Consider the following 23,593-nt stretch of genomic DNA (forward strand, 5'->3'; position numbering starts at 1 on the left):
CCAGGTATTGGTGGACAGGTGAAGGTTTTAAGGGCTAAATTTAGAGGGACAGGCTTCAGATTTACATGAAGACTCCCACAAGGTCCTTTGGTCACCCACCCAACCTCATATATTTGTATGCACGATGTGATGTAAGGTGGATCTCGACAATCCACCGGCGCTTTTAGGTTGGTTTTAGTAAGCCACAGTGAGAGAGTCGCAAGCTTTGTGGCACACATCTTAGCTAGTAGCAGAGCACCAGAGGTACAATAGACTCTCAAAAGAAGTTGGCCCAGGCAGCCAGGAAGGCTAGTCAGAAAGCAGTGGAGCTGGGCCAGCAGAAAATGCTAGCTGTGGTTAGCATGCCGGTCGCTTTTTAAGGGAGCTGGGGCAGGCAAACTACAGCTCAGAGTGTGAAGTCACAATTGCATGAGCCCTAAAGTACCGCAACTGTACTGCTTAAAGTGGCGTTCCTCCAAAATGTTTTTACCACAATCAATTTCAGGATTTTTTAATTTACCATTGTCTGGGTTTGGACTAATGTTTTGGGTAAAGAACTAGGGGACAGCAGGTGCACTCCTTACATTTCACCCACCTGAGATAAACATAGTGGGATGTACAGCTCTTCAAGGACAGTTTCCCAATGTTTCTAAGTCAGGAACCCCCAGAGTTATTATTATTCAATGTGATGCATATTAAAAGCACCCCTAGAAATATGGTGTTCCCCAGGTTTAGAACCTAGGTTTCAGACACTTCTAGGGTTTACCCAGCATCAAACTGGGGTTACTTGGCCCCACCAGAAATAGTGATTCGCCACCTTTACAGAACATGTACATGTCCACTTTTAAATGCATAGTAATCTATATTTTTTCCTTTATTTGCAACATTATAGAAATTTACATCTTTCCAATATAGTCATTTTTGTTTTCATTGTACACACAGGGCATATCAATAAGGTCTACTAGATTATTTGTGAATTAGCCTATTAGAAAAAGATTCTAAAGGCAAGTAATTGGTTCTAAATGGGGTTGCCTTCTGCTGGACTACCTACGCAACCTGAATGGGCTGCAGGTACTGCCTTATGATGCCAGTAGTGACAAGGACACTAGCAAAACTAGAGAGGAATCTGTCGAGAAGGATAAAGATAGGAATTGTCTGTGGCCACCACCTGCAAAACCATTCTCTTTTTTGGTTTGTCTTGCTGATGCCTCCCCAGTGTACCTGTTGTCACCTTCATTTGCACCAAAGAAGGTGAAATGCATTCACAGTGGCTTATGTTTCCTAACTGGATAGATCCCTGAATTCTAAGTGACTTGGGGTTATACTGTTATCCCTAAGTGTTCCCTTAATTTTTTTGAGCAGTGTATTTTGATTGAAGAAGTCCACAGCAGAATGGAAGCGCCATTACTATCATTCAGTCAGCCATGTAATGTAAAAAAAACAAATATATGAATATGCTTATGTGATGTGATATATATAATCACATCAGCAAAAATGTACAAATACAATAATATGATGTCAAAGATGAAGTGGGTAAGTCATAAAAATAAATGCAAAATATGTAATCTGAACAAAACACATCATTAATCCACATCTGCAGGCTTCTCAAACCTTAATATCTGTTAAGGGGCCATCTGTAGCACAAGACGCACAGTCCTAGTGGTTTGACCCTGCAAATGGGAGCATGTTACAGTGATTTAATTAGTATGTCACATAAAAAGTCCCAGCATTCAATGGGTCCTCAGAGACCCTTAAATATTTCCCTAACACAACGTGAAGTCAAACTAATTGGACTTTATCAGCATCCTGTTTGAGAGCATCTTACAGAACCAGCGTCCACACTGGAATACATTTTCTAACACCATATAGGAAATTATTCCCATCATCATCTGTAATCTTAAGTATATTAAATTGTGAATTAAAGGGTTAGATTAAAGATAAATCTGCTCCCCCATTAAATCTTGTACCGATTCCTTGGAGAGCATTATTGTGTTTTACAAGCATTTACTATTTGGGAAAAAACAAGGTTCACACAGAGTTCACCCCCATTAAATTAACTTCAAATAGGTAAAATACATTAATACTTTCTGTTACATACTTGGGCGCAAATCTATTCACGTTTCTGAATCTCGACAAGTCCACGTAAATTAAAATAGAGTGCTATATCTGAGCCCATTCGCTTTGTGCATACATCCTGAGAATGGTAAGAGTTCATACACTCACGTGGGTTTAAGTCACAGGTCTTCTACACATACACTATAAGGGTATGTTCACACGAGGTCATTACGTCCGTAATTGACGGACTGTAATCATGTTTTCAGTACGGGACAGTTGTCCGGCAGCGAGGCAGGAACTCCTAGCGTCGTACATAAGTATGATGCTAGGAGCCTGGCTCCCTGCACTGTGTTTGGTCCGGTACTTGCGGCCGAAATACGTCCGTCAATTACGGACGTAATGACCTCATGTGAACATACCCTAAAGGTCTAGGTATGATACATTTTGCATGCAATATGTATGTTTTACCTTTTAGTCCTATTTGCTTTCTCCAATATGTCTATGCAGCCAACCACACAACTCCAATCCTGGCTTTTCTTGGGGAAACCGTAGAAATAAACTGGAGAAAGACAACTCCACCAAACACAATGTCCCCTTGGTTCAGGTGATTGAGAACATCTGAAGTCGCTCATAGACATAAAGCCTGTTATGTGAGCAGGGCCGGACTTAGGTTGGATGGCGCCCTATGCGGTACTCTCTATTGCTGTGCTCCACAAACCAAAAATTAACCACATCTATAGACACGTACATACTGATACATATATATACTGTAAATACATAGACATACAGGCAAATATATACACATAGGTAAATATTTAGACATATAGACGCATATACTAGTGTATGTGTGTATATATATATATATATATATATATATATATATATACACACACACACACACACACACACACACACACACATATATATATATATATATATATATATATACACACATATGCTAGTATGTGTGTGTGTATATATATATATATATATATATATATATATACACACACACACACACACACACACACACACAACGACCGTAGAACAATAGTAACAGCACCAGGACTTCAGAATAGATGAAACAGGGTGGATTTATTCACCTCAAGTGAGCGACGTTTCGATTCGTCACCGAACCTCTCTCAAGCTACGTTTCATCTATTTTGAAGTCCTGGTTACTATTCTTCTATGGTCGTTTTATATTGAAATTTGGGAACCGATTCATCCCCTGGAAAAGAGCACATGGCCTAATTTATGGTATGTTGGAGTGCTGTGTTCATCTGCTTTTGGACTGTATTATATATATATATATATATATATATATATATATATATATATACATATATACACACACACACACACACACACACACACAGACACACATACAGAAACATATACAAATACATAAAAGGCACATATATACAAGCACAAGGACACATTCACATACAGAACATACATACCCACGGAGGCACATATATACACAGTACAGATAATGTAGTAGATGTTACCTGCAGTCCTATGTAACACCAAAGATAACACAGTGATAACTCCCTGAGTACAGATAATGTAGTAGTGTTACCTGCATTCCTATGCAACATCACAGATAACACACACTGGTGACTATGCTCACACAGGCACAAATAAAGCAGAGCATATAATAGGCAGCAGAGTATATAGGGGCAGCAGAGTATATAAGGGGACAGCAGAGTGTATAAGGGGACAGCAGAGTGTATAAGGGGACAGCAGAGTGTATAAGGGGACAGCAGAGTGTATAAGGGGACAGCAGAGTGTATAAGGGGACAGCAGAGTATATAAGGGGACAGCAGAGTATATAAGGGGACAGCCGAGTATATAAGGGGACAGCCGAGTATATAAGGGGACAGCCGAGTATATAAGGGGACAGCCGAGTATATAAGGGGACAGCCGAGTATATAGGGGCAGCAGAGTAGATAAAGGGACAGCAAAGTAGATAAAGGGACAGCAGAGTATATAAGGGCAACAGAGTATATAAGGGGACAGCCGAGTATATAAGGGGACAGCAGAGTATATAAGGGGACAGCAGAGTATATAAGGGGACAGCCGAGTATATAAGGGGACAGCCGAGTATATAAGGGGACAGCCGAGTATATAAGGGGACAGCAGAGTATATAAGGGGACAGCAGAGTATATAGGGGCAGCAGAGTATATAAGGGGCAGCACAGATATCTTCATTTTATCTGTTCTACATTAATATTGAACACACACACTTACAAATAGACAAACACACACAGAATATATACACACATACATACTGGAATATACACACACGCACACACTGGAATACACACACACACACACACACACACACACACACACACACACACACACACACACATACATACTGGAATATATACACACAGAAACACTTACGATCTCCCCTTGCCTGCAGACTCACAGGTTTCTTGCAGGACGGTCTGTGAGCGGAGCTTCCTCCTCGGCTCCTGTTTACTCTGTGTGTGTAAAGAGGTGCTGAGAACAGAGCAGAGCCCAGTGGCGCCCCCTACATCCGGCGAGGTGCAGCTTCCTGTGCACTCGCACAGGTCGCAGACCCCTAAGGCCGGCACTGTGTGTGAGCCTTGTGCAGCTTTAGGAAACCGCGTCGGAATCAGCAACAAAAAACAGCCAAAATCTACCCCAGCCAGAAAAAAACGGCGGTGGACATTTCCGTGCACTTTTCGTGGCAAATTTTGCCCACGGTACTTGCATTAGCTTCAATGGCCGCAGGCGGAAAATGCAGCGAAAACCACGGCAAAAAAAATCACAGGCAGGTCCCAATCTGCCACTCTTCTAGACTGCCGATATGCCCATCATAAGTTATGGTAGGGGCTCTGCCAATTACATACATGTAACATCTGTCTACAATAATACTTTGTACAAATGAAATAAAACCAGGATTTGTAAACAGGCCCATAAGGTTTCTGCCACACATTATTGAATACTCTGTTCTTCTAAGAATAAAATCCTACTTGCTAACCCCGAGGAAACTTAACAGTAAATCCTTACACACAGCCAGGTGTCTCAACAATGGCAAAATAGGTCATCATTTGGCGGACCTTCCATATCAAGCTCATTGCATGTGCTTAAGTCTGTTGGCTTGTATAGATGTAACGTAGAATAACAGACATATGGCTATTGTTTAAGTTTAGAGAATGGGCCTCAGGATAGGAAAGATCTTGAAAATAAAATAATCTTAAGGATGACTGACTAATGAGCGAGAAACTCATTACGTGAACAGAGCTCAGCAGAACATCTACATAGGATTACTTCACTGTAGTGATCTTTCCTGTGTTTAATACAGTACATATTTCAAGACTATTACGACTGAACAAAAAGATTGTTAGATCCTGGCTTATCCACAGACAGAGGCAAAAGTATAGTAATGTAATAAGGAGCTTTGGTTGCACCAGGCAGGCTATGATCTTGACAATCATGACACATTCAGAAAAACATCCAGAACGGTCAGATGTTTATTGGAACATTAGTGATATAAGATTTATAAAGCCGAATGCACAGACAACCGATTAACATCTCTACTTTAATAAGATTGTCGTCTTTGGACAACCATTGCCACAGTGGTAAGAACTGCGACCTTGCAATACCGGTGTCACAATTTAAATTCATGGCCATGTTGCCATCTTCATAGTTCACTTGGATTTTCTCTGGTCACTATTGGTATTAAACACTCTAAAAACACCGAAAACTAATCTTCCAAGTTAATAACCCAAGCCTGTGAGCAGCTTACTTATAAGGGGGAGAGGGGGCTTAAAAATATGAACCATGAAGGACCGTCAAAACACAACCTAACAAGTTTGTAAAGTTTGTGTGACGATGGGAAACTTAGAAACGTAATGGATACAGTTCATGGATGTTGATCAATGTGCCACCTTGGGTAAGATTACACCTTGACTTATGCCTTAACACTAAATAGCAGAAGAGTTTAATTTTTGAGGTCTTATGGCCAGTTCCATATACTGCACAGGGTCAGATTGGCCCACTAGAGAATCCTCTGGAGGACCCACAATAATCGGCCCCAATAAGGAAAAAAACAACATTTAGAGCCAATGTTCACACAGCAAACGAAAAACGGCTGTAAAATACGGAGCTATTTTCAAGGGAAAACAGCCTCTGATTTTCAGCCATTTTTTATGCATCAAGCCGTTTCTTACGGCCGTTTTTGGGTACCGTTTTTCTATTGACCCAATGAAAAACGGCTCAAGAAGTGACATGCATTTTTTTACGAGGCTTTTTTTTTTTTTTACAAACGGCCGCATAAAAGAAATGCCCCGTAGAAACGAACCGCCATTTTTCCCATTGAAATCAAAGGGCAGATGTGTGGAGGCGTTCAGCCTCCGTATTTCTAGTAGTTTTTCGGGGCTTTTACGGCCCGAAAAAAGGCTGAAAATAAGCCGTGTGAACATATCCTTAGACCTTATTGATGATATAACCTGTGTGTGCAATGATAGCAACAAAAGCTTACAATGCAATTAACCCCTAAGTGACCAGCCTATTTTTGGCCCTAATGACCAAGCTATTTTTTTTTTTCTATAGTCGCATTCTAAGGGTATGTGCACACACACTAATTACGTCCGTAATTGACGGACGTATTTCGGCCGCAAGTCCTGGACCGAACACAGTGCAGGGAGCCGGGCTCCTAGCATCATACTTATGTACGATGCTAGGAGTCCCTGCCTCGCTGCAGGACAACTGTCCCGTACTGTAAACATGATTATACTACGGGACAGTTGTCCTGCAGCAAGGCAGGGACTCCTAGCATCGTACATAAGTATGATGCTAGGAGCCCGGCTCCCTGCACTGAGTTCGGTCCACTACTTGCGGCCGAAATACGTCCGTCAATTACGGACGTAATTAGTGTGTGTGCACATACCCTAAGAGCTATAACTTTTTTATTCTTCCGTTGACATAGCTGTATGAGGACTTTTTTTTTTTTGCGGGATTAGTTGTACTTTTTAATGGCACCATTTTTGGGTAGATATTTTTTGATTAACTTTTTTTGGGGGGGGGGGATGGGAATAGAAAAAAAACCCTGAAATTCGACTGCGCTATTGATTCAGTCGAAAAAACGGAAACCTGCCAGAATGGTGACAAACGGAAACCATTAGCAATGTTTCCGTCACCATTGATCTCAATGGTGATGCAAAAGGAAGCTAAGGTTTCCATTTGACTTTCCATTGAGGGGTTCACCCGACGGAAACCTCCGACGGAACCCCTTAACGGAAAGCGAATGCTGATGTGAACCGGCCCTTAGTCCTGCTTCTATAACAACATTATAACGATATTAATGATGGAAATGTGTTTATAGATGCATGAAATATCTTGAATAAAGCTTCTTGGAAGTAGCTACTAGCATGGTGAGCCTGTAAATTCTGTACACCCATGCACAAATCCTCTGCGATCCTACCATACTGCTATATTTCCTAACCTTTACAGAGCCCCATGGCACTGAACACAGGAAACATGTAGCGTGTAAGATAATTTATACAAATACACAATTATAATAAAGTTATTTATATTACTAATTATAACCCCTTTAATTATATCTTCAACCCAGACAATGACCGGGTCATTTTTGCTAGTACGTGACTTAAGCAGAAACAAGTGGTCCGGGTATTCGCTGACTGTTACTCTAAACAAAAAACAGCACATGGCAGGATAAGCTTTAAACATTATACTCAATTCGGTGATTTTCCTGTAGGCTGTGTAATTTTCAGATGAAAATAAGATCCGCCATTTGTATCTGCACAATTCTGCTCTCAGTGCTGTGCGTGCTGCGGTTTGTTATATCTCCTATTTATATAAAGAACGGCCATAACGTAATTCAGAGTTTAGTTTGAAACGCTGTTTTGGATGCATTAATAATGTTTATGTTCTGCTCCTTTGAAGTACACAAACATCCATACACGGCAGTGAATGTCACACAAATCAATGAAAAACGGATAAGTAGCTTGATTTTTTTTACATGTGCGGTGATAAAAGGTGGAACATGGTAATATTTACTTGATAAGAATGGCTCTAGGGTATATCTGGACAAACCACCTCCCCACCAATGATATTGCTTTGTATAGCAGGAGTCAGAAACCAGCGGCACTTCAGCTGTTGAGATGCCGGAACTCCCAGCATGGTCTGGCAGACGCAGGCTGTCATAGCCTGCTGGGAGTTGTAGTTTCGCAACAGCTGAAGTACCGCTGGTTGCCGACTCCTGCTGTATAGGATCTACAGTATAATGAAGAGTTATTACATCACTGGGCAAGTCATATTTGTCATAGGACCCTTTCCCTAGGGCTTCAGAGGTTCCTCTGCCCCATATGAGGAAACCAGTAACATAAATAATGCATCATAGTTGGAGGCCCTGTTACAGAGATTGCACTGGGGTCCAGGAGCTTCATCTACCCCCTCTGTTGCCCAGGTTAGTTATAACAGCGATGGTAATCTGTGCCACCCCTAATGCTACCCCATTGGAATGTCAATTTATTCACAAAACATATGATTGTTTTATGAAGTCATGATATTCGTCCCCACATTACCTGCTTTATCTACGGTACATATGCCAAATAAATTGTCTATTTGTGTTTAGGCATGCAGCCATTTTGTTAGGTCAATTCCCCTTATTCTGGGAAGCCGGAAACACTGGGGTGGTTGGATTATTCAGTAACCTCAGAATCCTAACATCCTAATTTCTGTTTATTTTACCCTAAAAACCTTAAATTCCATCAACCGAATAGAATTTAGAAAAATGTGCTAAAATTGATAGTCCTATGTGCCCTCACCTGAGCTGAAAACATCAGCTCTGCAGTTCACATATCCGCTTCTGTATGATCCTTAATAAGGACACTTTTCTGATATCTATCTAATATCTCCTATTATGTAATCTAAGCGGTCTAACAAATTATTTCAGTCAACCACAAAACTGTCTGTAACGTATACAGAATAAACATCTCACAGAAAGTAAACGTCAAAGTCATAGCTCTACGACCAAGTGCTATGACAAGGTACCACCACCAGTCCGCCGATAGTTCTTACATGAGATACAAAGTTGTCCGGTGCAGTAGTGTGAATGGCTGTTATTCTTTTAGAAACAAATGTATATTTCAGATTCTTCTGACATCTTGCAGAGAGTGCTTATAATGTCTTATTTCATAGTGGTGACTATTTCTGATGAAAGATGAATAAGGGGTTGCTAGTGTTTTGCCCTCTTATTAAGGCTTATTAAAACACAAAAACTTGGTTGATACAACGGCAAGAGATATAGAAAGATGTGTTCTAAATCTTGCCAAGCCTCATGGTCTCTCCCTCATCTATCAGTTCAATGACTATGATATTATGAGCTGAAGACTTGAGTAATCGTGACAGACTGGTTTCTAGGGACGTGTTTGCCTGATATCCTCATTGAAAAGGCTGTGGTTGTTAAGCAGTGTATCCATAACTACTAAACTGTCAGACAAAAATTATCTATTCAGCTCAACAATCTGGGCCCTCTGGAGACAGCAGAGAAAGGGAAAGGCAGGCGTATTGATTGTACAGGATGAACAGGAAAGAACATTATTGAGCGATCCCCGGGATCTCTACCGATTACCAGAATAAAGGGGCAGGGGCTCTTTAATTGCTTTGCAGGCACATTGGCTTGTTCGTATGTTCAGCTGTGTCTGGTACTGCAGATCAGCCCTATTGAAGTGAATGGGGCTGAGCTGCAGTACCAGGCACAGCTGCTTATATAGACAAGCCGCTGTCCTTGGATAAACATTAAAGGGGCAGCTGCATCCACTGGAGTGCCACGGCTCCTTCATTCTGCTGATTGGTAGGGGTTTCCGGATGAATAGACCATCAAAGTTTTTTCCCGAAAAACTCCCTAAATCTAATAAGCACTAGACAAACCCATTACAAACATAAATCCTAAATTCTCAAACTTATGACCTCATATTTCTTTGGTTAGTTTTACAGTGATGGTCTAGCCCCAAAATGAAAAGTCCACTGCTGGGTGTTTACTTAATGGTTACTTAAATAAAATGTCTATGCAATGTTCGTACCACACATACAAATAACTAACCACAAATCTGTGCAGGAACAGGAGTCTTCATAAGTTGTGTGTAACCGTGAATATATTAGGAGACCACAAGCATTTACTGGAAGTTCTCAGAAATTCTACAATATACTCAAGCTTCTACAATTAGTATTTTTGTAACCCCCCCCCCCCCCCACCCTAAGAATTCAGGGAATTGTGTTACTGTCAAAGAGGATATTTTTAATTGAAAGAATGCATTTTGTTTAGAAAAAAAAGTAAGGTCTACGTAAACTGATGATGCTCCAAACCAGGTTTCATTTAATAGCTTTCCACAGTACAGAACTTGACAGTTGTTAGTACTCTTCGTAATTAAAGTATTTTGTAGTGTTTCCTGGGTAACCAACCACATGGCCAATAAATCAGTAGTTAAGCACAATCTTCAGGGCTTTGATGATTACATAAGACATATTTTAATGTCAGCTGAGGGCCACCCACAGCAGTGTTTTGGTAGTACGGTTGCCTAATAGGATCTAGAATGAAGTTACTTGCCAAGGGAGGACCAGTTCAGCTTTAAAGAGAACGTGTTCCTGAACATATATGTTGTTTGTACAGTCATAGTTTCAAGGGAGTCACTCTCAATATGGTTTAGTTTTTGCTGTGGCTTTTTCTTTAGGGAATGTACTGTACGTTTAACCCATTCGTTTGGAGTTTTTACGGTGGTCCCTAACATGCTTAATTCTGATGCAGTTGCTTTTTTACGGCGCTGCATCGGAATAAATAAACACCGCCGGGAGCAGGTAAATCTTCCTGCACTCAGCTGCCGGGGGTAGCTAAGAACTAGGAAAAGACCTGCTCGAGTGGCCGGTATCAATATCAGTATAGATCACGTTAGTTTAATCCCTCAAATACGGCGCTCAATAGCAAGCACCGCATCTGAGAGGTATTAGAGGAAGGGGGCTCCCACCCCACCAGCACCCCGCAATGCGATTGCAGGGTGCCGCGGCGACTATGGCAGCTGGGGACCTAACAAAGGCCCCAAGGTCTGCCTCTAGTTGATACCTGTTAGGCCATGCCAAAGGCAGTAATACACTGCAATACAGAAGTATTTGCAGTGTATTCTAAAAGCCATTAGATGATCGCACAGTAATGTCCCCTAGTGGAACTTAAAAAAAAGTTTATAATAAATAAACTGTAAAGGTGGATACCCTTTTCCAGTGACAGCAGTTTAACCACGGGGTTGTTGAAATCAAGTCATTATAGAGAACACCAACAATGGTGAATTAAAAAGTAAGGAGATTTGAAATAATTGGCTAAATACCATTTTAATATAATTCAAAATCTCCTTCCCATCATGCCTCAGGATGGAGCACATATTTCATGTTCCTTTTCCACCTTGGAGGAGCTTTCGACTGTGCTCACTGGTGCCCCCTGGTGAATGTTCTTCGTGACAACTGCTCTGAACACTTCTCTGGCAAAAGAAAAGTGGTTGTTACTTTCAGGTTCCCTATCTATACTGCACGCGTATTTACTATAAAATATTACCCCCTTTGGAAAGAATTTGAAACTGAACCGTAAGAAGAATTGTTCATTAACAAATCTATGTTGCGGTTTTTGTTTTACGTTGTTCCGGACATTTTTCCTTTTATGGCCTTTTGCGTGTTGACTCACCTTCAATCCAATGCACATCCATGACTCATTTGGTGTTCCCCTGAACTGCATGCGCGTAAAGTGATTCAGACAATAAAAGAAGAAAAACAGCTGGGTGTGGTGACATCAGTAGACTGAGACAGTGTGAATTTACAGTGTGATTTGTACTTGCCTGTTCACATTACTTGAGAGAGGGTATAAACTGCGCATTTTCCATAAGGAGTTTGAAACTCGATTGACTTAAAGCCAGGTCTGACACACACACACACACACACACACACACACACACACACACACACACACACACACACACACACACACACGCAGGAGGCTAGACAGGACACTCATGTGGGCCCTTTTTTCTGCTGTCCCTCAGGAAGGAAGACTTTTTATTTCTGATCCACCCATACAAAACCACACCGACCACAGCTGCAGTTATATATAAAAAATAAAAAAAAGTGCTATTGGCAATCCTATTACATTCTTTATAAAGCTTCTTTGCTGTGTTTAAAATAACAAATGATTTAAATAAGAAACACAAAGAGACTTCTCTGTTAGCTTAACATTCAGCGATTGTCAGGGCTACTGATATTAATGTAGTACCCACAGGAAATATTTTCAGTCATACTGTCATGTAGTATCCCCAGCGCTAGACCAGTCACAACATTCAAAGTAGCAAGTGTTTTGTGGATAGTGGATAAATACATTAATATATTCATGACCATTGCCCTAATGTCATGTGATTGGGTTGATTATGTGACCGATCAATCCACATGCGAGTACAGAAAATGTATAGAATAGGTCGATAGCTGTGATCTTTTTCTTACGTTTTACTCATATATTTCTTTATTAGAGCTTGGGATTCTGCATGTTAGTGAAGTCTCTACTTGTTGGTTCATTTGCTCCAAATCTGGAGTTGGAACTTGGAAACAATCAACATCTTGTGAGACTTGGGAGCATTTCCCCATCTCTTAAATTGGGCATAGACAAGAGATAATGAACCTTTCTCACTGCGCTTCCCAATTGTCAGCCATTACTTGGTCACATTCTTTCATCCAACATACTCACTGTGGACTGACAATCTGTGGACTGACAATCTGAAGTTTATGTTATGTTGGAAATAGGACGTTACTGTAAGAGTGAGCACCCACAGAAAAGTTACATTTTTGCATCTGAAAATCTGTGTCTGTAATTCTATCAAATAAAACGTTTGTTTTTTTTAAACATGTCTTTGGCCAGTTTTGACTTTTTAGAAGAAGTTTCTAAATGAGGAGTCTTAGGGGCAGGAAAATGCAAGACAGTTGAGCCCCTTAGGATTGTTGACATGCCAAGTGAGCTCACTGAAGGGAGCAAAGCATTTTATTCTGGCCCCCTGATTGATACTGTGGGCAGCACTATGGCCTGAACTATTCCCTTGCAGCACTGGGCAACTCCCTCTGTCCAAGGGCAACATCGCCATGGACCTTGTGTATTCATCCTTTATTCCCACATTTCAAAAAACGCAAAAATCTTTTAGGTTAATTGTCTTCCTATGAAATTGGCCCTAGTGTGTGAGAGATAACGAACGGATGTGACTGGTGGCTATCTGTACAAATCAATGAAGAACGGATAAGTAGCTTGATTTTTTTTCATGTGCTGTGATAAAAAGGTGGAACATGGTAATATTTACTTTATACAAACAGATCTAGGGTATATCTGAACAAACCACCTCCCCACCAGTGATGCCATTCTGTATAGCAGGAGTCAGAAACCAGCGGCACTTCAGCTGTTGAGATGCCGGAACTCCCAGCATGGTCTGACAGCCGCAGACTGCCATGGCCTGCTGGGAGTTGTAGTTGCGCAACAACTTAAGTGTCGCTAGTTGCCGACTCCTGCTGTATAGGATCTACAGTATAATAAAGTGCTATTACATCACTGGGCAAGTAACATTTTTCATAGGACCCTTGTCCTAGGAATTAAGTGAAAAATGTTGGCACTATATAAGCAACAGAAAACAAACTACCCCTAAATTCTCAATTATTTTCCATTATGTGATGCGGCTTTAAGTAAAGTAGAAATTAAGAAACCATTTAAAGTGAAAATCACGCAAGTATAACAATGGCCTTGACTTGTTTCTGGAATACATAATTTAACAACATTAGCAAATGAAAAGTGCCCCAAATAAAAAAAATATTCCCGGTCAAGAACTGCATGATCACAATGCTTAAAGAGGATCGGTCACTAGTTTAGTAATGCCCAATCGCCTAGCTAATCTAATAGGTGCGGTCACACTGATAATGCTAGTGAAAATTGTGTCCCAAAAAGTTTATTATTTTAAAAGTTATGAGCTTTTTTTCTAAATATGTAAATGAGGCTATACTAGACAAGTTGGTGTCAACACCAGCGATTCTCCGGAGGTGGAGCCTCCTCGCAGCCTCGGACGCTGTCCTATCAGCATGAAGCTGCTTCACACAGTGTGAGAGACTGAGGCTGGAGGGAAGGGGATCGCATCAAATAGCCATGTCTCTGGCTGTGGACCACCTATAACAGCGATTCTGATCTTTCATATGACACCAGGATTGCAGTTATAGCTGTGAAACAACCGGAGATATCACCAGTTGAAAACACAGTTGGGAATGGAAGATGTATACTATATGATCACATTGGGTTTCTGGGCAGGGAAGGGGAAAAAGCTGTTAGACGATTGGACAGCGTCATACAGAAAACATTACACTGCCCAGAGTGAAAAGAAAGAGAAACCTCCCATTTGGCGAGTCTAGCCAAATTAGCATATTTAGAAAAATGAACATAATTTTGCAAATAATAAAAGTTTTGGGAAAAAAAATCACACTAGTTATCAGCATCATAGCGCCTATTAGATAAGTTTGGAGATAGCGAATGAATTAACTCGTGACAGATTCTCTTTAACTGATTTTATTTCTTTATTTCTTTTTTTCCCCCAGAAAAAGTTGCAATGGAAATAAAAATACAGCCTGTCCTAAACACTGATTATTTTTGGCTGTGAATGAGGAGAGGAAGATTTTGACATGATATCTGAGTAAAACATGTTTCCATTTTTTTCATTCTGCTTCAGCATATTTCTTAGTTCTTTGCACTCTATGGAATGTGCACGAGGACATGAATTGTTTTGTCAGATTAACAATGATGAGTGGTGCTAATAACGGTATTTGTTTTATAACATAACTCAGATCCTCTTCCAAGTAAATTCATTCTGAGGATCGTCAGAGAGAAAGGCTTAGATATGTATAACTATTACACTTTTGTAGGAAATGTATGTTCTCTATGTGGCTTAGGCTGCATTCACATCTGCGTCAGGGCTCAGAAAATGTTCCGTCGGAACGGAGCCCTGAGTGACACAAACGGAAACCATTGATTTCACTATGTAACGTCGGAACGGAGCCCTGAAGCAGATGTGAACGCAGCCTTAAATCTACTGAGTTCACACTCAACAGATTTTTAGCATGTCAGGTTAAAGTCTTTAATGGAAAATGAGATACATGTAGTGAGGGGTGATTCCTGCAGTCCAATAACGGTAATTGCGCAGGCACAGAAATAGTGATTGGCAGCTGCCATTCTGCGATCCTGGCTTTTTAACCCCTTAAGCACCGCGATCAATGTTGATTGTGGTCCTGACAAAAGGAGGGTTCTACCTTTGCCCAATAACATGCAGCAGTAACTGTTAGGGTATGTTCATATGCGGAGTCCAAAACGTCTGAAAATACGGAGCTGTTTTCAAGGGAAAACAGCTCCTGATTTTCAGACGTTTTTTAAGCCACTCGCGATTTTCACTACGTTTTTCATGGCCGTTTTTGGAGCTGTTTTCAATAGAGTCTATGAAAAACAGCTCCAAAAATGTCCCAAGGAGTGACTTGCACTTCTTTTTCACAGCCATTTTATTACGCGGCCGTTTTTCAAAACGGCCGCGTAAAAAAATGGCCTATCGGAACAGAACGCCATTTTTTCCATTGCAATCAATGGGCAGATGTTTGGAGGCGTTCTGCTTCCGATTTTTCGACCGTTTTTCGGGCGTTTACGAAAATAGGCCGTGTGAACATACCCTTATTGCATGTCATGTTAAGGACCCATAGAGTACAGAGCACCTTGGAAGGACCAGAGTTAAAGAATTCACAGCTCTGGTATGTTACATAAGACTAGTATATCCATTTTACTAATTTTAAAAAGTTCCATTTTAAAGTGGCTCCAAAATATAACCTAAGGCCTGATTCACACGAGCGTATTTTACATCCGTGTGACAGCCGTTAAAACAACGGCCATCACATGGACCTATGTAATTCAATGGGGCTGTTCACACAGCCCTTGTTTCAACGGACCATGTGAGGGGTCCGTTGAAAAATAGAACATGTCCTATTTTGTTCAGTTTTCACGGATCCCTCCATAGACTCAAGTCTATAAGGATCCGTGAAAACTGAATCTGCACGGGGGCCCCTTGGACGTGAAAAACGTCACGTTTTTCACATCCATGTTTCCCCACGTTTATGTGAATCTAGCCTCACTCTAAAGAGAACCCGTCGCCTCCATGGAGAGGTCTGTTTTAGTAAATAATTGCATTCCCCATGAATTAACAATTTAGGAGAATCTTTTCGTAACTTCTCTTTAGTCAATTTATTAATAAATGTCTAGGAGGAATAACAGAGGAATGCCACAGCAAAAATTTCTAAGAAAATATGTTCCAAAATTGTTATTTCATGGGGAATATACAAGTATTTACTAGAATAGACAGGAGAAGTGACAGATCCTGTTTAACATGCAAATGAACATAGTAAATAAATTATTTATGTGTTTCTAGTGGTGTACATTTTTTATTTTTTATTTTAATTTAACAATTACAAATGAAGATCTATATATATATATATATATATATATATATATATATATATATATATATATATATATTATATACACACATATTTTTTTTATTATTATTATTTTTTTTATAAATGAGCACATTACCTTTTTTTTTTTTATGCCTCATTAATGAATTTTGAATGTAAACAATCTTTCGACAGAAGCAAATATGGTGAAATTCGCAGGCCAGGAAAAACACGTGCAGGATATCTATACATTTATTGGCAAGTTTCAGTAAACAGAGATTGTTTTCCAAGAATCATTAACAGCATCAGTTCAATTATATATTTAATACAAGTCCTACACCTGACAAGGAAACCTGGGTGGTCATGTAAGCAGTCTGCCTTCGGAACATCAAGGCGTGTTATGTTGATACATATTTTATGGGGCTTCCTTTCATTCGTAATCTGGTGCATAAATTTAGCACATACCGCACATGCAACTTGGGGCAGGACATTTCTTTCTTGGGCCAAGTGATTGCAGCATCCTTATACGCTCACCCTTCAAAGCATTGCTAACGTTTTATTATCAGCCTGTAGTGGTTTGCATACAAGTGGGTGGCAAGGAGCCAGCGCAATAAGTTGTAACTGAATGCCGATAAGAAGCAGTGGTCTCGTGGTTGTTCTATGTATCCTGAAAGAGGCTGATTGCTTTGACAAATGACAAACTACAGTGAGGATGAATTTAACATAGGGGAACTTGTGTTTCATGTCCTTTTAAGAGTAACTCCACTTAAAAGCAATATTCCCTAATTAAAATCATTGTGCTGGTTACTGCAATGATTCTTGATGCTTTAAATGGGACTTCTGTCTAAAATTGCCTGCGGAAACTTTAGAAGCCTGCAGTCTATTAAATGTTGTAGACTGAATGTTGCAGCAACACAATGTGGACTACGATGACGGTTTTGATGTTTTCCAAATGACAAAAAATTTGAATATCAAGTTCGCCTTAAAGCAGGTTTCCAGTTTTATGTATATGAAGCTTAATTACACAATCTTCTAATATACTTTGTGATTTAAATGGTCATAATTTTCAAGTTCTGTGTTTGTTTATTTTTTTTAACCAGACCAGCACCAGAAAACCTATGCAAATGCCAGGGCCCACTTGGCTTAGGAGATCATGGCAATTTTGGGTAAATATTCAGCCTAGGATGGCATAGACAGGTGCCCACTGTTACTTTTTTAATCAAGGGCCCCACATACACCTGGAGCCAGTCCTGTTGTTTAGGCCTCATGCACACAGCCGTAATCACGGCCTGCGATTGCGGGCAGGGCCGGCTGCTGATGGCCGCCCGCATTTTCGGGCCATGCTCCCATACAAAGTATGAGAGCGCAGCCCGTAAAACACGAAAAAACAAACATGCTTCATAATTCCCGGCATGAACACCCATCCGTAGTGATACGGAAAGGTGTCCGCGGTCAATAGAACTGAATGGGGCTGTAAATACGGTCATCTGCATGGGGCCTTAGGCTACATGACTTGAATGGGTGAGACCGAGCTGCAAATAGGGACTGGAATAGGACCTGCTCCAAATTGTGTGGCTCTGTCCCACGGCCCGCACACGGATTACATAGTTACATAGTTTGTACGGTTGAAAAAAGACACATGTCCATCAAGTTCAACCAAGGGATGGGAAAGAGGAAGTAAAACATTTCTACACATAGGAGCTAATATTTTTTTGTTCTAGGAAATTGTCTAAGCCTTTTTTAAAGCCATCTACTGTCCCTGCGGTGACGGCTCCTGCGGTGACTATTCCATAAATTCACCGTTCTCACAGTAAAGAAGCCTGGTCGCCTCTGCAGGTTGAACCTTTCTTTTTCCAGACGGAGGGAGTGCCCCCTTGTTTTTTGAGGGGGTTTTACATGGAACAGGATTTCACCATATTTTTTGTATGCGCCATTAATATATTTATATAAGTTAATCATGTCCCCCCTTAGTCGTCTTTTTTCAAGGCTAAATAGGTTTAGTTCTTTTAATCTTTCCTCATAACTTAGATTCTCCATGCCTCTTATTAGCTTTGTTAGTGGAAACCATAGTCGTGTGCATGGGGCATTAGAAATTAATGGGTCCGTGTGCTATCCGTTGAACACACAGACATAAAACAACGGTCGTGTGCATGGGGCCTTACATTCAGTGACTGAAAAACAGTCCTGATCATGTCATCAAGGTGTAGAGCTCATTACAAGAAAGAGCTCTGAAATATTTTAGCAAGGCAAGCTCCTATGTCGATATGATCACAGCGAGTTTTCAGCCTCTCAATATAAAGAAAGCTGCATTAGTTATCAGAAACAGTTCTCGTAATGAAAACATATTGTTATCCAAGTAATCCCTTAATTTCAGTACACAAATTCCAAAATTGGGGGTAAAATCACATTTTGTACTATTTTAATTTCAAAAGGTTATTATTGACTTAAATCAAAATAACTTAGACAAATAGCAGAACGTATGCAGTGGATGGTCATAAATAGCAAAGAAAGCTTATAAGGTGTATCATACTAGAGAGGAACACCTCAGCCATTTAAAGGGGGTGACTATTGCTATAACTGTTAGAATAATTTTAATGCATGATGTAGCATTGCAGGTTAGGGATGGTGGTGAATGTAATCCATGGCTGCCAAGACTTCCCAAACCTCTCCATAGTATTAGACCTAATGGCTTCATCCTGTCCCAGATTATGCATAAAATAGATTAGACTAATAATTTCCACTGTTCTGTGCTATGTACTCTTTGTTAGGAAACACCCTTTACTTGTCAGAGGAATCTTCCAAATCATCTGAAAATGATTATTGTGCAATGAGAAGTATTCAGAACATTTTACAAATATATCCCCACAAATCCCGAGCTCTTTATCTTGTGATGGATTTAAGGAACATTATGGGAAATTACAGTACCTCGATTCAACCTAGAGCAATGTTTATATACAGCAATATATGAAAAAAAAATTAAAATCATGTATTAAAAGCATATTTGACCTGTTTACTATTATAAGCCAATTCTCATTTTCTGGAGAGTGGGGGTAGTTCTATAGTAGGCACGGGGGAGGGGGGGACTCTATATTAATATCCATGGCGTCGGGGTCCATGCACAGACCCCATCTGGAAGAACAGGGTCCCTAGGGTTCTGCATTATAGAGCCATAGCTTCTCCATGTGCCTTCATATGTTGCCTCCATACAGAGCACAGTCTTCTCCTCTAGAAGCAATGCTTCCAGGGAAGAATACCTCTATAAATACGGCATCTGATGGAGCATGCCATGAATATTTTTCTTATGGATTCCACATGAATTTGTGAAAATAATTTGTGTGAATCCGTATATATTCACAGGCACAAGGGCGTACATACCATAGAAGCTCTCCAACTTTGGCAAACAAGGATATTTTAAATCAACCCAAGAATCATGTAAAGGAGATGGGGTTAAATAATAAACAATTCCTCCTGTACCAGATGGTTAGGAGTGTAGTGGTGTCAACCAACTCCAGAAGGATCCCATTTATTTTTTGATATTAGTCTTTCCCCTATGAACACTTCCGGTATAGGCCCATAGGAGACTGTGGGTACCGTATTATGCATCCATACAACACAGATCTATAATATGGCCCTTTACACGGGCCCTTGAAATGACATGTGGCTGAAATCCAGAATTTTTAAATTTGTTCTGATATCAACCTTTTTAATGATTAAAACAAACACAAAAAAACAAATATGTTTCAGGTCCTGAGGACACTGAAAACTCAAAATTCGATGGCACATATAAGAGAACAAAAAAAAAATGCTTTTGCTAAGGCCTCATGCACACTTCCGTTGCCCATCGTTCGGCCACTAATGAAAGAGCCGTGATGGCTTCCGTGTGCAGTCCGCTGTTTCAACGGACCAAATTAATCAAATGGCCGAGACTGTTCCGTCAAAAACGGACAGGAGTAGCACCTGTTCTATTTTTCTTGGAACGGCCACACGGTTCCATTAAAACAACAGAAGTGTGCATGGCCCTATAGAAATGGATGTGTCAGTGTGCTATCGGTTAAAAAAAAACGGATAGCACCCTGAAGGAAATAACTGAAGTGGGCACGAAGCCGAAGACTTTAAAAGAAATAATGAAATATTGTGTGATTACTAAACAGTCTGTCTTCCCCGGCTGCTCATGTGATACTTCTATACGTGAGTTACATCTAGGTACTTAATACATTGAAATGTTAAAATACTTGAGCAGATAGGCTGGGATAATCACATCGGAGAAAGTTGTCAGATATAATTATTTGAAATAATGTGGTTCAGAACATTTTCTATAAGCCCTTCTTAGACTAATTCTAGATGTGCGTAACTGTGGAAGTCCTAATTCCTTAGGTCACTTGCGGTAACCGCTCACAAAATTCCAGACCCCTTACAGCATGAGAAAACTTCCTGTTTAGTCGTGATTTTTTAGTACAACAGCTCTCGTCATACATCACAATCTACTTTGGTTTATGGCTTGTTTCCTTGTGTAGTGAAAAATACTTTCAACAACCCGTCCACAAGTTCCCTATTCATTGTTTTCCAAGTTTTTGGTCTTGAATGTGAAGAATTATGGGTAGGTGTAATAATCCTTTGAAATGCTATATCATGTACTGAAGGAACAGATTTACTGATTACATTTAAACATATTCAAGATTAGCTATGTTATACAGAACGCATTTTCTGGCCAGGCAATAACTTCTAATTGTGAAAAGCGTTCACATGAAGTGCTGGCAACTTACAGATTCTCCAAGGCCTGGAAGAACAACACAAAACCTCAACACATCTAACTGAGCTCTTCACCTTCAGATGATTTCAATTTAATAGCTAGTAAATGAGGAAATATTCACAATGCTATTTTCTTATGTTCCCTTACCTGCTGTCATAGCTGTTTTTTGTTGTTTTTTGTTACTCATCTATATTGCCATTGATACCTGTTCTTCCTTAAAGGGGTTGTATGTGATCAGAAAACAGCCACATAGACTGCATCTGGTACTGCAGCTCAGTCTCATTCATTTGTACACCACACACAGCCAATGGATAAAAATGGCACAGTTTCTGGAAAAAAGCAGCCATGTTTTTCTAATTTCATATAACCCCTTTAAAAATGGTATGAATTATGGTATCATAGTGGACAGGGCAAAAACAACAAAACAGAATCTCAGATAAACCACTCAGCTCCAATGATGATCTTGTTGAAAGAGAACGTGTCATATAAGTTGAACTGGTTTATTGACCTGAATAGCTCTCCCCCATTCCAGCACTGTTTTTCTTTTTTTTGCCTGGACCCCCATTCCAGAGATATGTCCCACAGTTATGTTGGCTCCCTATATGCTAATTTGCTGAAGTTAGCCAACAGGGCATGAACTGCCCTCAAGCTGCCTTGTGCTGATTGGTCAGCATCAGAGGCAGGGAAGCTAGCTCCACACTGTTGGCTACCTATATGTTAATTTGCTGTAGTTAGTCAACACAACAGTGGGACTTATCTCTGGAACGGGAGGGTCAAGGAAAAAAAAAACAGCGCTGGAATCAGGGAGACAGCGCTATTCAGGTCAGTAAACCAGTTCAACTTACATGACCTAGTGACAGGTCCTCTTTAAAATGTTTAAACTTTTTGTATACAGAATTTATCAGTGTATATATTCTGACAATGTGAATTACCCATATAAATAAGGGTTTCTATAAACAATGAGGCTGGGCCGTGGTAATTGGAGCACGAATAAGAACCGCATTGCAAAACCGCAAATTGCTATTGTTTCTCAATGCGTTTTTTGGCTGCACAGCTTGAAAAGGTGAAGCACATTAAAACCATATTCTTGACCTGTTCAGGCCGCTTGGCCGAAATCCTCATAGCAATTCACGCCAAAACCGCGTGCAGTGGAAACTATTGCAGCTCAGCCGCATTGCTTACGGGCAACGATGTTGTTAATTACTATTCATAAATGATTTTTAAAACCATTACATGCCAGACATATTAGATGCCCCCTGGAGCCAACCCCTCCCTATGTTAATAGTGACGGAAATGTTAACAGTAAGGACTCATACACATGGCAGAGCCTTGTACATTTACCCTGTATGGTGGCGCATGGGTCTGTATCATGGACCTGTAGGTATTCCATCAACCACCGTGTGGTGCCTCCTTCGTGGGGCACCATATTCTCCCATATAACCAATGATCCTAGGGGAGAATACCTCTAACGCGCATGTGGTGGAACGTGCTGCAGTTTTTTTTACCCGTGGTTTCTCACAGAATCTATGAGAAAGAGCCTCTATGTGCCTCTGTATAAAAGGAGAGGCACACGGAGGTACAGTATGAACAACATGGATCAGTAATTTGGCTATCCGCATAAGGCCTTGTAAAAGAGCAAAATGGAGAAAGCAATATTTATCGCACATTTGCTCAAGTAATGCATAGACGGCACAAGATGTACACTAGGTATTAACAATCATGGAGTACATACTGAATAAAGTGGATTTTACATCAAAAGCTAAAGATATGATCTAGAGTTGAATGCGACTAAGGACAACATTTGCATCGAATTTGTAGGTTTCCTCCATGTTTGGTGGGTTTCCTTCAGGTACTCCGGTTTGCTCCCACACTCCAAAAACATAATGTAAGATTAATTGGCATCATATGAAATGGACACTGGTGTGTGACTAAAATAGGAAAATTAGATTGTGAGCAGGGGACAAGGGCAGATGTGAATGGTGACAATTTCTGTACAGCGCAGCAGAATGTTATAAAAGTAATGGGGAAAATATAAATAGTAAATTCTAATATATTTTTTTTATGTACGATAGTGAGGGTAAAGAGGTAGTCCGGCCAATCACAGGAATCGTATAAGCAATAATTGTGTTCAATCCTATTCACAGACAGATCTGCTTCAACAAGTTTTGGGTGCCTATGGCCCAAAGACCAAGCCTTTCGAACAAAATATATATTATATTAATAATATTTAGTTTTTTGTACTGGTGACTCTTTATACCAGTTGCTTCTGATTGC

The 23,593-nt window shown here is 40.3% G+C and overlaps 1 long non-coding RNA gene across 1 annotated transcript in view; it reads right to left on the reverse strand.

The window, feature by feature from the left end:
- Nucleotides 1-1,436: 1,436 nt before the first annotated feature.
- Nucleotides 1,437-23,593, reverse strand: part of LOC142664820 (uncharacterized) — a 204,831-nt gene continuing 182,674 nt past the window's right edge. Inside the window, exon 4 of the long non-coding RNA XR_012851392.1 lies at nucleotides 1,437-1,649. This is a non-coding gene — a long non-coding RNA (uncharacterized LOC142664820). The remainder of the gene's footprint in view (nucleotides 1,650-23,593) is intronic.

This window comes from Rhinoderma darwinii, chromosome 12 (assembly GCF_050947455.1).
Source record: "Rhinoderma darwinii isolate aRhiDar2 chromosome 12, aRhiDar2.hap1, whole genome shotgun sequence".
Lineage (NCBI taxonomy): Eukaryota > Metazoa > Chordata > Amphibia > Anura > Rhinodermatidae > Rhinoderma > Rhinoderma darwinii.